Source organism: Chanodichthys erythropterus, chromosome 8 (assembly GCF_024489055.1).
Source record: "Chanodichthys erythropterus isolate Z2021 chromosome 8, ASM2448905v1, whole genome shotgun sequence".
Classification (NCBI taxonomy): domain Eukaryota; kingdom Metazoa; phylum Chordata; class Actinopteri; order Cypriniformes; family Xenocyprididae; genus Chanodichthys; species Chanodichthys erythropterus.
In genome coordinates, this window is record NC_090228.1 from 37,640,984 (window position 1) to 37,656,136 (window position 15,153).

Genomic DNA, 15,153 nt, shown 5'->3' on the forward strand with positions numbered 1-15,153 from the left:
AGATAAAGTGTCATTACACTGTATTCAGCACGAACTAGGCTATCATAATATGTGAGGAACATGTATGTACATGTTTGTATTTTTGAAGGAATAATGGCAATTGTGGTTATTGAAAAAACAAAAACTTAAGTCACTGAAATAAGGCCAAAAAATAATATTATACATGTGTTCACAAGACTTCTGGGTATTGGAGGTTGTAGACTGGAGTTTTTAATCCTGCCTACTCGTTCATATAAAACTGTATATTGATTTAGATTTTTAAGACACTTTTTGTCAAGAAAAAGTGAAGGCGTGAATCTTCATGAATAATGCTGTGATTCACACCTGAGAAGACAAAAGATCCGCATAATGAGCTATTTCAGTCAGGTATGTGAAATAACAGGATTAATGTCCACTCTTGACAAAAAAACATGATTTTTGTGATCTCATGCATGCACGTTGTTACGATACACAGGAGGTCGGAGACACAGGTACAGTTTACGATGTTTATTGAGACAACCAGAGCAGTAGCAGGTGAGTATTTCAGATGAAGTTTCCAGACAAAGTATATATCAAGATAGTGATACTTGACTTGATCTTCACACCAGGTTCGATGAAGGCTGAGAGACGTGGAACAGAGGAGGTTACCAGACAGAGGATATATCAAGACAGGATTACTGAACTTGATCTTCACACCAGATTCAACGATGACCAGGATACTTGGAACAGAGACAGCACATAGACACTCACGGAAGACAGGAGAACACGGAGGATCTAGGAGACACACTGGAGACAGGTAAGGAGTCCGTAAGGTAAGCATTCAGGTTAGTATGCGTTAATGAGCCCGGACAACGACTGAGTGACTGTGAGTGTCTTTTATGGTGCTGCTGATTGGGATGGTGATGAGTGTCAGGTGCGTGTGTTCCGCACTCTGGTGAGGGAGAGTGACGTGATTGGCTGGGTGCAGAGCCTGGCGTGTCTGTGACACACGTATTATTGCACATCATGTGAAGAAAATTTTGTATAGGTCTATGTTAAATTACAGTACCAGTCAAAAGATTGAACACATTACTAATGTTTTTAAAAGAAGTCTCTAATCATATCATGGTTTTCTATTTTAATATACTTTAAAATATAATGTATTTCTATGATGCAAAGCGTCTGAACATTCCTACCTCTATGGCATTTCATATAGGCTACTATATTTGTTATATTATATAGCCTAAATGATAATGTGCAGTTGACAAACTATACATCATTAAAAAGATCTAAGACTAAGCTTCACATTTTGACCTCTGTTTTACTCTTAAAATCTTATATTGACCGTAATTTCTTAATATGCTTAAAAGCATACACATTTGGAGAAATACTGATGGATTCTCAAATGTTTATGTCAATTTTCTATACAGAGGAGTAATATTTATTCAATATTTATTGTCATCACTATGAGCGCTGGATACTGTGTTTTCAATTCATACTTGCAGCCAGAGGGTGCTCTGTGCACCTTTAGTCCACAAATTATTCCTAATGAAGAACAGGCATACCATGTGACATTTCAGGAACTAACAGAGGCTTCCAGAGATCGCTATAATTATGGCTATAACATGCAGGTAGACACTTTTGAAGACAATAAATACTCTTGTTTCATACAGATTACATAAACAGAGAATTTTTGTTTTGCACGATTTAAAACCTGACATTAATGCTTCTTTAAACACAAGTCTAATTTTATGTGATTAGTATTCACTAAGTTACAGTTCATTTACTGAGAAATATCAGATTAGAGTTCCTTCAGAGGGAGACGAGAGATCACGCATCATGTTTGTTTTCTTTATTTTACAAAAAGCACAACATTTTGTTTTTACTCTGAGTGTACACAAATAAAAGAAGATATTCAACAGATTAAAATGGTGTATAACTCTTAATTGTATGTGCAACATTGACGGAGTATTTTGAGTCTCTTTCACACGAGGTGGTATCGCTGGCGATACCCTCAGACTCCAGAGTGTTGATGTTAAAACAATTGGGGAGGAAATCACTGTTGAAGCTGATGGAGGTATATAATAAAATATGGAAGGAGGGAAAATTGCCAAATACCTGGAAAGAAGCGGTAGTGATTCCAATAAGGAAACCAGGTAAGGATCCAACTAAACCCACTAGTTATAGACCAATAGCTCTTACTTCTAATTTATGAAAAGTTATGAAGAGGATGATAGCAGATAGATTGACTCCTGACCTTAAAAAAAGAGGATTACTGTTTAACTGTCAGAGTGGCTTTAGAAAAGGTAGAAGTACAATAGATTCTGTAGTAAGATTAGAGATGGAAATAAGAAAGGCACAAGCAAACAAAGAGAGCATAGTAGCAGTATTTTTTGACATAGAAAAAGCCTGACATGATGTGGAAGGAAGGGTTATTAATCAAACTGAATAAGATAGGGGTTGGAGGAAAGATTTTTAATTGGATAAAGGATTTTCATTTCGGAAGGAAAATACAAGTAAGGATTGAGACAGACGTGTCAAATCAATACACAGTTGGAAATGGCACACCTCAAGGCAGTGAGATAAGTCCTTTACTCTTCATTATGATGATGAATGATGTATTTGGGGAAGTTCCGGAAGACATAGGTAAGTCTTTTTTTTTTTGCAGACGATGGGGCTCTGTGGAAGAAAGGAAGAAATATGGAATACATAACCAGGAAAATACAGGACGCAATTGATAAAGCAGTGCAGTGGGGTTATGATTGTGGGTTTAGATTCTCTATAGAAAAGTCTTTTTTTCAGTCTTTTTTTACTAGAAAGTGAATTCAGGAGGGAATGAGACTAAGAATGTATGGAAGAGACTTAGAGAGGGTTGGAACTTTTACATTTTTAAGTATTTATTTAGATTCACGATTAACATTTGCAGAGCATATTCAGAGAATGGAGGATAAGTGCAAAAAAGTAATAAATGTAATGAGATGTCTGAGGGGAAGAGAATGGGGTGCAAGTAGATTATCACTGAAAAGAATATATGTGGCACTAATTCGATTAGTTCTAGACTATGGAAGCATAATATTCGGATTAGCAGCTAAATATCTGTTAAAAAAGTTAGAGGTAGTCCAGGCTCAGGCTTTGAGATTATGTTGTGGAGCTTTCAAAACAACACCAGTGTCAGCCATACAGGTAGAAATGGGAGAATTTCCACTAGAATTAAGAAGGAAACAGTTGATGTCAAAATCAGAGGTAACAGGATTGGGGGTGGTGGTACCAGATAAAGGAATAAGAATCAATAGAAGAATGTCTAATAAGTTAGAGGTATATACTGTGGAAATGCTGGCAATGTTAATTTCCTTAAGATAGGTGGAAAAGACAGGACAGGACAAAGTTTTGATATGCTCAGATTCATCATCAGTTTTAGTGAGTATAAGATCATTCTGTTCAAAAAGTCGTCAAGATATTTTGTTTGAAGTACTGCAGTCAGTGACAAAAATAGTACATCAAGGAAGACCGGTAAAATGTATATGGGTTCCAGGACATGTAGGGATAAGGAGAAATGAAATGGCAGATAAATTAGCAAACAGGGCGTTATCAAAAAGAAACATAGAAATGCAAGTAAGTATTAGCAAAGCAGAGGTTAAAAGTATGATATGGGAGAAAATAAATCGAAAGTGGCAAGAAATGTGGGATAGAGAGGAGAAAGGGAGGCATTTATATCAAATCCAGAGGCATGTTAAAGAGACAAGAGTTGGAAGTGGAAATCGGAGAGAAGAAATGGTTATAACTATGTTAAGACTGGGACATTGTCTATTAAATAAAACACTTAAGATAATAGGGAAACATGATACCAGTCAGTGTGAAGGTTGTCAAGAAGAGGAGTCAGTAGAGAATGTAGACTTGAGATGCAGTAGGTATGAAGCACAAAGATTGGTGATGAGGAACAAGATGAGGGAGACAGGGTTATTGAGCACAAAACATAGGGCTCAGACCAAAATTCTTATGAATTTTTCAAGAGAAACAGGGTTTTTTTTTTTATAGGATTTGAATAGGTATAGGGGTATTAAGGAAGCTAGTCGTATAAATAGTATTATTGTAGGTCAGGGAAGAAGTGTGTGCATGTGTGTATGGTATGTGTGAACAGGGGAGAATGGGGGAAGGTGGATGATTAGTCTGTAAACCTATTTTCTGATCCACACTCCAGAACAGAATGGGGGGTAATGCACCAAAACGCTGGATGTCAACCACCGTAAAACAAGAAGAAGAAGTTAATTAACCTTCTAGCTTCAGTTTATGCAAAGAATATACACTAACAAGAAGCGACACTCAACAGAACGTTCCATTGCAACACCGGCGCCCAGCAGCAGCCATTTTGTGGTGAAAGCGATTCGGCAGCCCACTAGTTTCTATGACAATATCAGCTGCTTTGTTAAAAAAAAAAAAAGTAGATTAAAGCTGAAATCCGACCTGAATGATGACAACACAGAATAAAATACTATCACTAGTGATCATCAAATCCTTTTTACAGTTTATTTTACACTCTCTGTGTTTAAGTCTTCCACTTTTTCACAAAACCTTTGCTCTCTAGAAACCCAGTCAGTTTGGGTTAACATTTTTTAAAAGGCTTATAAACACTGAATTATTACCAACATTTGAAATTAAATTAAGGACATGCATCAGAAAAATTGGGAATGTTGGACAATAAATATATGAATATTAAAAGCTTGATTTAGCAGTGTTGTCTAATGTCCGTTAAAGCAAAAGTGTCCAAAAGTGTGAATTATGTGATAACGGACACAGCAATGCATCATGTATTATAAGATCATTATTATTGTAGCGTGATCCATTAAAGTGTACAATATCTATATTTCAATTCAGACCTAGATATTATTACTATTACTCCACTAGGTCTGAAATATATTTGCTGCAAACATGATGATCTTAAATTTATTAATTATTAATTTACTATTAATAAATGTGTAAAGTTGCATAAAATGGAAATACTCAAAGTAGGCTAACTATGTTACCTCAGATGGTTGAATGGTTTGATTCCACAACTGGTAAAATAAAACATATATAAGACAATACAACATTTACTGTAGGATCATACAATTTACTGGAGGCTTAATTTAAAAAAAACTGTTCTATTGTGCTTCTGATTTGGCAGTGAAATTCGCTGATTTTGGGTGCGTAAGATGTGAAGGATTCTGTGGTCCAGTTAGCATTTTCGCGGCCGCGCTACTGGAGCGCCATCTAGTGGCTGTTACCCAAAAAATATCAAAGTGTCGCCTCTTGGGTTCTAAGCTCTTTGGTTTATTGGTATTTACGCCCCTCCCCCATGCTTAGCATGGGCATTTTCATCCTCTTCAGGAGAGAGCGGTTCTTAGCACCGTCGAATTAGTGCATTTCTTCGCCAAAATACAAGTTTGCGTACGTTTTATTTTATCTATAAAATCATTGCTGTGTTGTAAATCATTTTATTTTATGCAAAACAGCATACAGGTAGGCGATGTCAGTCATGATTGTCGCATCTGTATTTTTGCATGATGGAAATGCCTTATCCCTTGCATAAAACACATGATTTTATTTCTAAAGATACTGGTGGATCCAAAATGGTCAATATTCATATTCATGCATTTTATTCATATTTTATGTTAATCATTTATGGCTTATGATTTATCAATATTACTTTTGATTTCATATATTCATGTACTCTAAATCCATATATTAATCCTCATCATATTTTCAAGTATTTACTTTTTATTGTACCCTTATGGTTATTCTTCAGGTGTCTTTATGATTATGTATGCTTGTTATATTCAATTGTTCTTCAAGTGTTTCAATGTGACAGGTCATGTTGACACGTTTGTGGTTAGATATTGGACGTCTGCCAAGTAATGCAGAAGCGACAGTGTTTTTCAGAATTAGTTGCTCATTTGAACTAAATGTCCATTATTATTTCTGCTGACATGTAATAATGTAAGATCTGCAAAATTCCCTTAAGGGGGTCAAAACAACCCCTACATCTATTTTCATCTATTTCTGACCAGTCTATGACATAATGGATAAATCCATTTGACCTTTTCTTATTAGACCAAAACATCAGTTTGAGTGGGATGTAAGTTCCCCTATGCTTATGGTATAAAACAGACTGAGTCTTTGAAGGTTTTGCTTTTTCTCCTTTGCTTCTTCTCTTCTGTCTCTCATTTCATTCTGCAAATGTCTTAATTATTGTTCTTTCTTTCTGTATATTCTGATCTTCATCTATTAGATACAATACTCTGGATTTTACAATATTCTAAATTTTGTTATTAGCTATTAATTACTTAATGAATTTGTTTGTCTTTATAATTTTTCAATGAATAACTTTGTTATTCCTTATTCAAATTTAATTTCTGACATAATCATTGCTGGACTGCCTGGATCTCATTTTCTCAAGTTTTTGGATCAGATACTAAATCTAATTACTTAAGATGTTAAAATATGTTGTCAGAGCTGTGCGCTGTTTGTTTATGGGCAGGTTATGGAGTCAGTCACAGCATCTTTCGGCAATGAGTGAAACGCGGTCTGAAGTTAGCAGTTTCCCAGCCGGACACGAGCCCAGCTCCCGCACGAGATCCTATGGAAATGGCATAACAGAGGCCGGTTGATTACGCTTGAATTGTTTTTAAATGTTTTAACTTTTGATTCTAAAATGTTTGTTAAACGAGTTTAAATTTAAGTATTTTATACATGTTAAAACGGAATAAAATATACTGTTTTAAGAAATGTTCTCATCTTAAATAAAGGAAGATGTCATGTAAACTAGTGGTTGTGTCATGTATTTTACAAATGTTTTTAGATTATTACAATTAGGGCTGGGTAAAAAAAAAAAAAGATTTCTCAAATTTAATCGATTCTCATGTTTACGAACCGATATCGATTTTTAATCCCAAGAATCGATTAGTCTAGTCTGTTTTCAGTTGATAAATGAACAGAATATGTAGCGCCTCCCATCCAATAAATCGCAATAATCTTTGTGCTTTGTTACGTCCATCTTATTATGAGACTCAAAAAATAAATACTGTTTTGGCGCTGTTTAATGTGGCGTGACAGATCGCTTTAGCGCCTCAGTTAAAGAGAAGCATGTGAACATCCTCTCCTCCGCTTTAATACCCGTTACAGCATGAAATAAACATGAATGAACATCTGAAGGTATGTTAAAAGATACAGTACAACTTACTGAAATCTGTATCATGTCTCGTGTAATCGCTCAATCAGTGTTTCAACCTCGGAAAGACGTCAATAAAACAGCTTGTAAACAATGTCACGTAACATCACATTTACCTCAGAAAAACATATTCAGTGACCATAAACACGTTAGTCAGCTAGAAAAGTAAACTCTAGAAAGAAACATTCTGATAAATATAGCTATGCACCATTACATATTCATTATAATTTTTAATGTTCTTCAATATTTAATGCATGTTTGAATAAATCAGTTATGACAGATGCAATTTAAATGTTTATATTTCAAAAAAATGAATTGGAGTAGAAATATGATTATGTAATTCTAAACTTTATTTATAATAAAAACATCATTGAGTGTAATTTAAGTGTTTGTATATAAATAAGTTTAACCTTCAATATTATTATAGTAGTACCAACTGACTCCCATGTGTAGTTTACAGCATTAGTTGAGAGATTTTTTTCTGTAGAAAATTTGCCATGTACTGTAACTGAAATACTTCATCCAAAATAATCGACACCGAATCGAATTTAAAGTATGTGAATAGTAATCGAATCTAAACGTGAAAATTGTGTCAATACCCAGCCCTAATTACAATAGTGTTTTGTTTTTTTGTTGTTTTTTTAGAGTGTAAGTTTGATTTGAGTCAGAATTATGTGGTAATTATTCATGAATCTTCACTTTAGAATACTGTTTCAGGTTCTAAGTAATTCCTGCAGAATAATTTGATAATTCTTTACTAATTACTAATGGGTTCCCTGTATTTTTACTTTCCCTCAGTCATTGCCTTATACTGGAATTTAGTCAATGGTAATGTGATATGCTGAGGAAAACAGACGCACTTACAGTACTGTATATGAAATATAAAAACTAATCTGAGGTAAGTTGGCTATGGCAAGGAATTTACAGTGGGGGTTGGGTTCCTTTCTGAAGTTGAATTCTTACAGAACACATTCACAAAACAAATATTTACCACACAGGCAAAAACCTCTATATAACATTTATTGTATTTATTAATATTGAATTTTCATAATACTACTACTGAAAACATTAATAAATAAAAAAAGAGTCACAACTCAATGTAATTGTGTTTGGTCATTAGTAGTTACTTCATAGTTATATTTCTTGAACATTAGTAGATAATTAATAGTAGTTCTTCAGCAGGTATGACAAAATTCATTAGTTATTGATTAGCTAACTGTTACTTAACAAAATCATAAAATTCTATAACATACTGATTAGTTAACACATCTTCATTAGTAGTAAACAGTAATGACTTGGGTGTTAATGAAGAATTACCTATTAGATCTTCAGTAATTCCTTAAGTGTTACCAAGATGTTTACTATTAATATAAAAAAAAGTTTCATCTTTTTTTAAAAACAAAAAAAACAATGCATTATTTTTAATAACTAGCACTTGTATTGTTCTTGTATTATTTTCATATAATGGTTTGATTAAAATCATTTCCTTATTTCCAATTATTTATTCCACCATGGCACATGCATTTAGTTTCTTTATTATCTAAATAATGTTGTAAAATGACTTTTTTGCATTTAGGTATGTTATATTATTTTATTTATATTTTTGTTAGATAATAGATTTTTTTGGTAACACTTTCTCCAGTTTATGGTGATGGACTATTTACAAGATATCCACCTTATTCACGTGGGCACTACTGTAGAAATGTTTTTAAGGGACAAAACACTGTTGGAGGTAATAAAATAAGGATCACAAACAATAACAGATGTTTTTTTCCCAAATAGTATCTTAGATAACATCATTGCTGTTTGAGCTGCTCGCGCTGAAGCTGAAGAGAACAGCCATAAACTGAAGCGCTTTGCTAGAGGGTTAATTAACTCAGAACACATTCTATATAGGATAATTCAGATATATTTATACAAGACAAACATAATATTACAGCTTAAATTTGCACAAAATCATGCGCGCATGAACTTGAACTAAGAAACGTGAATGTAGCTTCTGTTGTGGATGCGTTCTTCCTGTAACAACATGCCGAAACACAGCAACTAAGCCCAAATAATTCACAACATTTTATTATTATAATTGTATACATTATTACCAGTATAATGTTATTAATATGACAGCCACAATCATAGTTATTAATGTTTTGTGTTGCTGTTTGAGTGTTCGCTGGAAGCTAAAGATGATCATCAGTACAATAAACGCTGCTGTGTTAGTTGCCATGTCGGACACAAAAATGGACTATTCAGACTATTCAACAGGGAACCATATGGTGTACCAAAGCATTTTGAGAATGAGAAATTGCTTTTATGATGTAGCCTACACAAGAGTAGATGATGTGGAGGTTGAACAAGTAGTTTTGAGAATTTCAAATGTGTATATATATATATATATATATATATATATATATATATATATATATATATATATATATATCTATACATACAGTACAGTCAAAAAGTTTGGAACCACTAAGATTTTTAATGTTTTTAAAAAAAGTTTCGTCTGCTCACCAAGGCTACATTTATTTAATTAAAAATACAGTAAAAAAACAGTAATATTGTGAAATATTATTACAATTTAAAATAACTGTGTACTATTTAAATATATTTGACAAAGTAATTTATTCCTGTGATGGCAAAGCTGAATTTTCAGCATCATTACTCCAGTCTTCAGTGTCACATGATCCTTCAGAAATCATTCTAATATGCTGAATTGCTGCTCAATAAACGTATGTATGTATGTATGTATATATATATATATATATATATATATATATATATATATGTACACACACAAACTACTCAAATTACCATAATCCACATTCACATATAGCAGAATGTCAGGGGAGAGACAAATCTGTTGAATAAAGTCGTTACTTTTGTTTTGTTTTTGTGCACAAAAAGTATTCTTGTCGCTTCATAACATAAAGGTTGAACCACTGTAGTCACATTTAACAATGACTATTTTAACAATGTCTTTACTACTTTTTCTGGAACTTGAAAGGTGCAATGACGTTGGTGCCTATGTGTGGATCAGAATCAAACATATCCTAATTTGAGTTCTGAAGATGAACAAAGGTCTTAAGGGTTTTGGATGACATGGGGGTGAGTAATTAATGACAGAAATGTCATTTTGGGGTAAACTAACCCTTTAAGATATATCCACTGTATAATGAGACTTGCTGAAACAACTGGCATCTGCTGTATATACTCTACTGTGAAAAAGTTTATGATTTTATCATGATTTTGAAAGAAGATTCTTATATTCACTAAGCCTGCATTTATTTAATCAAGAACACAGTTGCAAACAGCAATATAGTGAAATATTATTAAAACGTAGAATAACTGATAATATACTCACCTGGGCTGAGCCCTGTTTTTTTCTGTGTTCGTGGCTGATGACTGTTTGCCTTGAAAAATAATGATTAAATGGGAAAGGTTTTTAATATTAGTCAAATTATGAAAATAACAATTAAAAAAGTAAAAAAAAAAGTTTTTGTGCATTTCATATTATCCCTCTACTGCACACAGCAGTTTTTCATGGCACATAAAACTTTTTTTGTGCAACAATGGTACAAAATCATAGAGAAAATTATCATAAGACAATGCTCAGAGTAGAGTAGTCCCACCTCTGACGCTGATTGACAGGTTTCCGTATAGGCACTGGAAATTCAAACGGTAAATGAATTGCAATTGCATTTGAGTTTTGGCAAGCTGCATACGCAACGCAAAGAAAATGAGAAAGCAGACGTAGTAATTGAGATTGCTAATTAAATATGAAAGATGAAAGACATGGGAAATACAGCTGCAAATGGACTTTACTTTTCCATTTGAAATTTGGCAGTCACTGTGCATTCACGACAGCAAAAAAGCAAACTCTAATTTGCAATTGCATTTGGATTATGTCAGTTCTGTTTGAATAAAGTTTGAAAAAATATCATTCCATACCTTTCTAAATGGTTGCAATCATTTAAAGAAACATGTACTAACATAGGGCCTGACGGCAAAACTGTGCTATAGAGGGTTATACTTTATAATTTGGCCTTTTAGACCTACTGCCTACTAAAGTAAAAAATAATAATTTAGTATTTTTTGTTTTCACCTTTACTGTACAAGATGTCATTCAGACATTTTAGATTTTGACATTTTTCATATTTTCATCAGTGCAGAATCAGCAGGCTCTATGTTTAAGGAAGCTGCTTCACTCACGTTTGCTACTGGTTTGCGGTAAAGTTTTGTGGGAGATCTCCCTGTGGTTGACTGTCTCTGTCCTCTTGTCCTGGGCACCGGGCTGTTATTTCTCGAGGTCTGCTTCTTTCTCCTCGTGCTGTCAGTTCCACGACCAGCCATTGTCTGTAGCTAGTTGTCTGGCAGCTCTGCATTTGGGTCTTCTGTTACACACCTTAACAAATCAATTCACACAAGCTATTTATTTATTATAGTTTAAACTATGTATGACATGCCAGTTATACAATCTCTCTTTTATATTTATGAGATTATTAAGATTTGCAAACAATTAGTGTAGTTTTGTACAAATTGTTGACATTACAAGGGGATCAAATTGTAAATCCTTCTGCTGAGAAAGTGGTTATGTTTAATCATCTTTAAAAACCCAAGTTATCAAAGTTTATATCTGCAATCACTGTAAATAGGTATTTAACTGCTTTTTTCAGTCAAACATTACAAAATGAGTCTTAAGTCTTTTTCTCTGGAGAGGAAAGGTTGACTTATATGGCTCATATAGTTAAAACTATGAAGAAAATATATCCCTTTTTGCATCAAGGCTTTGCCAAACTACTTGCAATAGTTTTTTTTGTAAATCTATTTGTGTTATACTAGGAAATATATAATTTATTTTTTCACTTAAATTAATACTAGTTTTATATTTATTTGATCCTAAAATCCATTAATTCAACAAGGACAAAAAGATGAGTGTCATCCATATTAAAATTAATTTAAGACTTAAAAAATTAGAATAGGAAAAATATATATTCTGAGTTAAGTGAAATGAAGAGAAAAAGACTTACTGTTTCAGTTTCCACTTGAATCTGCTCTTCATCTGTAGCCGCAGAAAGTCTGGGCATTGATTTTATAATGTCTTACTGTAGCTCCGCCCACCCATTAGTAAAAACAAAAAAAACCACTAGGCTTAAAGTTTCTTTCATTTTTATTTTCCAGTAACTGTAAGGCTTTATAAGAATCGACCTGGCATCAGCAGACCTCTACTGTGGTACAATGTGTTCAGACGTGATTATTAAATGGCATCACAATTCAAATGATGCATTAATTAGGGGCCAAGCACCGAAGGTGGGTAGCACAAGCATGACCTGAGGCAACGTGCATTGTTTCAGCACAGCGCCACCTACTGGTCCGGAGATACGAAAAATGGCTATTTTTGCTTATAACTTCTGATTGGTTTGTCCAACATTCATACAATTGGTTTAGTTAGATTCATTAGATTTAGATCATACCAAGTTGAATGATATCCATTTTACCCATATCGGACATTTTGGCCATCGGCCATTTTGAATTTTGTGCTAAAATGCTGTATATTATGAATGTATTAGCATATCGTTATGAAACTCGGTATGGGTAATCAGCACAATGCCCTGAAGAAGCCTGAGGTGTTTCAGACCAGCGCCACCTAGTGGAGATTTTTTTTTTTTTTAATATATGTTGATGTGGATGACTTATTTTCATTGGAGTCATCTCATTAGACTCCTGGATCCTTGCCGATACCAAACTTTCTAGGTTTCGCCTTACAGTTTGTGCAACGTGGTGATTTAGCACTTTAAAAACGATTTAGAAGCCCAAATGTCAAAATTTTTATAGGAAGTGGCAAAAAATCAAAAGAAAGTCATCTATGGGCAATTTTTTAAGTAAACAGGCGGGGGTCAGGGCAGGCACCAGAGAATCAGCTGGTAAACAGTCCAGAAGGCAACAGTATAACAATCCTCAGAAATGATCACCAGGGGAAATCAAGACTTCACAGTGTGTGTGTGTGTCTGTGTGTGAATAGGCTTGTTTGAGATGCGCCTAGCCTCGCCTGAAGTTCAGCCGAGAGTAGGCGGCTGCAGTGAGGGGAGGAGTGAAAAAAGTGCAGGCAAGACGGACAATTCTCCGTTCTCGTAGTGCATCAGACACCTGCGAGATCAAAGGCGGATATCGCGGGATTCACACTTGTGCACTGTGTTGCTGATAAACTGGATGTAATTTACGTTCTGTTGCTTTTATATGAAAATAAACATAATGAACAATACACCCAAGTACTTGTTATTTATTTCCATTCGAAGGATGTGTGTATCAATCATTTTTATTTTAATTACAGACATGTTTTTATATATTTTTATAAATATGATAACAATCACATAACCCATAGAGAGATTGCACTGTCAGAGACTTTTTTCACACATAATTTATGCGCGTAAAATCATGGTGTTAGTGTTTTAAAATCAAACATTTTAAATCAGATCAATACATCACGGTTGTTTAAACCAATAAGCTTTAAGCTATGTCGTCAGCAAGTCGTTTCCCATCATGCTTTTGGTCAGCGCAGTCGGTGGAGAGCAACTGCGCTCGACTGCAGAATCCGACACGTCCGCCTCGCCCTCGCGAGAGGTTTTTGACACATGTCAGCATGACATCAGAGCAAGGCGGACCACCCTCGGACACATTTCTAACCGGCATGCATCTCGCGGTGATCACCGGTGATCGGTTCTGCGCAGATTTTGCTCATCTCAAACAAGCCTAGTGTGTGTGTGAGTGTGATGTGGTGCACGTGTGTGTGCAATCAGTCCCAGGAATGAGGGCCTATGGGAAACGTAGTCCGAATGATAGTAAGTTCAATATTCTGGTGACTGCTCCCTCCGGTGGTGCAGGGGAGGAAGTGCAGGAGCTTCACTTGTGACACAGATTGTGTCAGAGTAGCTTTACAGTGATAATTGGCATATAATATTGGCTGCACAGCAGCTCTTAAAGAAGATGGTGTCAATGCAGGCAGATCAAAACACTGTTGAATATCAAATGTCAAGTCAAATGTCAAGTGTCCCCAACTAAGCAAGCCAAAAGGCGACAGCGGCAAGGAACCCAAACTCCAACAGGTGACATCAGGTGGCAAACAGATGTTAAAGGTCCCGTTTTTCGTGTTTTTTTGAAGCTTTGATTGTGTTTATAGTGTGCAATATAACGTGTTCATGTTTCGCATGTAAAAAAACACAGTATGTTTCACATAATTTACTTATCTGTATACCGCTGTTTCCACTGTCATAAAAACGGGCTGATGACTTCCTTGTTCTATGAAGTCCCTCCTTCAGAAATACGTAACGAGTTCTGATTGTGCCAGCGGTTCCTGTGTGGTGATTCGACAGCAGTTTAGCACATCTTGCCCAGAAAGGTCACGCCTCTTACCATAACGTGGAGATGCACGCGCTCAGTGTTATCGTAAACATGTCTTTAATTTTACCCTATCAATTTGAGCCGGAATCAGACCCGGTGATTGGACTGCGGGATGAGAATAACAGCGTTTCGACGACATGGCGACAAACACACTCTACAAACGCAACTCTTGTGTATTCCTGTGGGAGGAGGTTAGTCAAAAAACTGTTTTAGTGACGTCATTAAAGAAGGAAGTAGAGGGATGTAGTCCAAACTGGCCGTTCGATGTAGGCGACTTCTGTTAAATAAAATATCTCGCTTGGCATTGAACTTTGAGCTTTAAAATTTTACAGATTTTTTTTTTTTTACTCTAACAACAACATTACACACTAACTAAAGTTTGAAACATGGGATCACGAAGAACAGGACCTTTAAAATGGAGAAAAAAAAAACCTTGAGAGGGGCGATGTGGGCGGGAATAAAACACCTCTCTTTTCGCTGACTGGTCGACCAAACATTAAATGGTACTCTCATCAGTTCTTCTGCAGTTCAGTGCAGCAGAATAATAGTCCTTCGCTGAGATGGATTAAACACATTTATTGCAACTACATTTA

The 15,153-nt window shown here is 34.9% G+C and overlaps 1 long non-coding RNA gene across 1 annotated transcript; it reads right to left on the reverse strand.

Annotated features, from left to right (window-relative positions):
• Positions 1 to 490: 490 nt before the first annotated feature.
• Positions 491 to 12,218, reverse strand: LOC137024895 (uncharacterized). The gene is made up of 4 exons (XR_010895784.1): positions 12,193 to 12,218; positions 11,375 to 11,567; positions 10,527 to 10,575; positions 491 to 2,637 (listed from the first exon to the last, which is right to left on the reverse strand). It is a non-coding gene; the product is annotated as an uncharacterized lncRNA (long non-coding RNA).
• Between the last annotated feature and the right edge of the window lie 2,935 nt (positions 12,219 to 15,153).